The sequence below is a fragment of the Myotis davidii genome, unplaced genomic scaffold, assembly GCF_000327345.1.
Source record: "Myotis davidii unplaced genomic scaffold, ASM32734v1 scaffold214, whole genome shotgun sequence".
Lineage (NCBI taxonomy): Eukaryota > Metazoa > Chordata > Mammalia > Chiroptera > Vespertilionidae > Myotis > Myotis davidii.
In genome coordinates this window covers 1,843,335-1,846,531 of record NW_006285782.1, presented here as the reverse complement: position 1 = coordinate 1,846,531, position 3,197 = coordinate 1,843,335, and the positions used below count along the sequence as shown (strand labels likewise).

At 41.4% G+C, this 3,197-nt stretch overlaps 1 protein-coding gene across 10 annotated transcripts in view; it reads left to right on the top strand.

Annotated features, from left to right (window-relative positions):
- The window catches only part of CNOT4 (CCR4-NOT transcription complex subunit 4), a 162,312-nt gene that overhangs the window by 60,423 nt on the left and 98,692 nt on the right, over positions 1-3,197 (top strand). The gene's annotated exons all lie outside the window — the stretch shown is intronic.

The following is a 3,197-nucleotide window of genomic DNA, read 5'->3' as shown; positions in this document are numbered from 1 at the left end:
GTGTTTTGTTAATTTTTAGAGAGAGAGGGAGGGAGGGGAGTGAGAGATAGAAAAACCAATGAGAAACATCAGCATTGATTGGCTATCTCCAGCATGCCCCCTGCTGGAGATCAAGCCCACAACCCAGGCATGTGCCTTGACTGGGAATCAAACTGATGACTCCTTGGTACATGGGTTGACGTTCAACCACTGAGCCACACCGGGTAGGCAGAGTTTTAGCTTTTGATGCTTGAATGCATTTGTTTCAAATAGGTCTCTGAGTGAATCCTTAAAAACTTTAAAATAGGCATACCTTTCCGCCATGCACTTTCCGCCCAAATAGATGTGTGTGGTTTTTTTTTCCTGAGTTGAAAACACCTAGGGCAATTCCTGTGACAACCTGTACAGGTATGACAAAGAACTAATTAGCACACTAATTAGTCTCTTCTTTGATTTTTGTACAATTTGATTTTATCTTATTAATAACAGTAAGAGGCTTAGCCTTTAATTTTTAAAACTCCTAGCCTCCTTGTGAGAGAGCACGAACTAATAGGAAACAGGTTGATGTGGATTCTCTAATTATAATATAAAAGTTTTTTCATCTCATTTTATTCTTTTTATTTTTCGATTGTACTTTATTTTTAACTAATTTAAAATAGTTTTTCCCATTACAAATGTAAATGTTCATTTTCTAAAAATTGGAAAGTAGTGGAAAGTAAAAGGAAAAACTACTCATAGCTGTCCTACTAAGTGAAAAATTGCTATTTTGGTATATTTCCTTTGAATTAGTCTTCTATGTACTCCTCCCCTCAGTTGTGAGACCCTATGATCTGCAATATACATTCATTTAATATAATAGGTGCAAAAGATGCAATGTTTGCACTGAGGGGATTCAAAGTTTAGTATCCTTAAAAAGGTATTTTTGAAAATAAATTTTCTATTATAGAAGAAACGTATAATTATTGTCAAAGCTCAGGTTTCCAAGTCATCCAATTTCCTTCATTATTTTTATAGATATAACCACTATTACTAGCTTGTTTATAATTTTTTCTATGGTTGTGCACAAATATCAATGGTTTATATTTGTGTATATAGAAAATATATGGTTTCCTTTTAATATAAAAACTGTTACACAGTACCTGCAATTTGTTTTTTTCACTCAATATGTTTGAATGTACAGGTCCATGTTAGTCTTTTAAACTGCTATGTAGTATTTTGTTTTATTGATATACCATAATTTTGCCATTTCCTATTGATAGCAGATATCCGACTTCTTTCTATTACAGACAGTGCTGGAACTATTTGCATATGCCTCCTCATTAAAATGTGCAACTGGGTCCTAACCATTTTGGTTCAGTGGATAAAGTGTTGGCCTGCGGACTGAAGGGTCCCAGGTTTGATTCCGGTCAAGGGCATGTCCCTTGGTTGCGGGCACATCCTCAGTGGGGAGTGTGCAGGAAGCAGGCAGCTGATTGATGTTTCTCTCTCATCGATGTTTCTAACTCTCTATCCCTCTCCCTTCCTCTCTGTAAAAAATCAATAAAATATGTTAAAAAAAAATAAGATATGCAACTGGCTCGGCTGGTGTGGTTGAGTGTCAACCTATGAACCAGGAGTTAGTTCACAGTTAATTCCCTGTCAGGTCACATGCCTGTGGGCTCAATCCCCAGTAGGGGGTGTGCAGGATGCAGTCGATCAATGATTTTCTTTCATCATTGATGGTTCTATATCTCTCTCTCCCTTCCCCTTCCTCTCTGAAATCAATAAAAATATATTTTAAAAATGTGCAACTAAGGCAGAAACTAAATGTTTCTCTAAGGCAGTTAAGGGAAGTGGAATTAGTAGATCATAGGGAATATATGGTTACTTAACCTTGAAATTGAATCATTCATATTGCTCTCAAAGTTGGACCAGTATCCCTCCTCGCCCACCTTATCTGTTGTTATTGTTTAACATTTTATTTTACCCTTGTTAAATCCATCGAATTTTATTATTTTACATAGAAATATGTGATTCAGTTTACATGCATTTTTACCATATTCTTTCCTCACTATCTCTTCTTTAATCTGACTGTCCTTCTGAGATCATTTTCCTTCTTCCTGAAGAACATTTTGACAGATTTCTTTAGTGGAGGTATTTACTGGTAAATAGGCTATATTTTTGTTTATTTGTTTTAATTTAGCCTTATGATTTTATCAATTATTTAAAAAACTAGAGGCCTGGTGCACAAAAATTTGTGCACTCGGCGGGGAGGGGGGGTCCCTCAATCCGGCCAGTGCCCTCTCGCAGTCTGGGACCCCTCGGGAGATAACGACCTGCTGGCTTAGGCCTGCTCCCGGGTGGCAGAGGGCAGGCCCAATCCCTAGGTGCAGCCCCTGGTCGGGCTCAGAGCAGGGCCGATTGGGGAGTGGGGGCGCTGCCCCCTGTCACGCTGATCCCGGTGCCGGGAGGCCGTGCGGCTCCGCTGATCCCGGTGCTGAGAGGCATATTATCCTTTTACTATATAGGGTAGAGGCCTGGTGCATGGGTGGGGCTGGCTGGTTTGCCCTGAAGGGGGTCCTGGATCAGGGTGGGGGTCCCCTCTGGGGTGCCTGGCCAGCCTGGGTGAGGGGATGATGGCTGTTTGCAGCTGGTCACACACCATTCAGGGTAGGGGTCCCCACTGGGGTGCCTGGCCAGTCTGGGAGAGGGGCTGAGGGCTGTTTTCAGGCTGGGGGTGACTGAAGCTCCCAACTGCTCCTTTTTTTCTTTTTCTTTTTTTTTAATTCTGGGCCAGCTTTAGCTTTGAGGCTTGGCTCCAGCTCTTAGGCCTCCGAGGCTGCAAGTAGGGTTCTGGCCTTTGCTTTCAATGTTGCGAATCTGCTGGCTGGAGTCCGGTGGTATTTGTTACATAGTTTCTGAAACTGCAGGCTCAGAGGCCTGCAGCAGCAGGAGGTGAACGTAGGTTTCCTCTGTCACTGAAGCAAGCAAGCCTCATATTAGTTTCAAGCTGCCTGGCTGCCGGCTGCCATCTTGGCTGACAGTTAATTTGCATATCTCGCTGATTAGCCAATGAAAAGGGTAGCGGTCATACGCCAATTACCATGTTTCTCTTTTATTAGTGTAGATGTATTCTAGACATTTTTAAGCATGCACAAAAATAGACCAAATAGTACAATAAAATCCAATTATTTCCATCCCTCAGTTTCTGTAGTTATGGACACTTGGGACACTTTGAA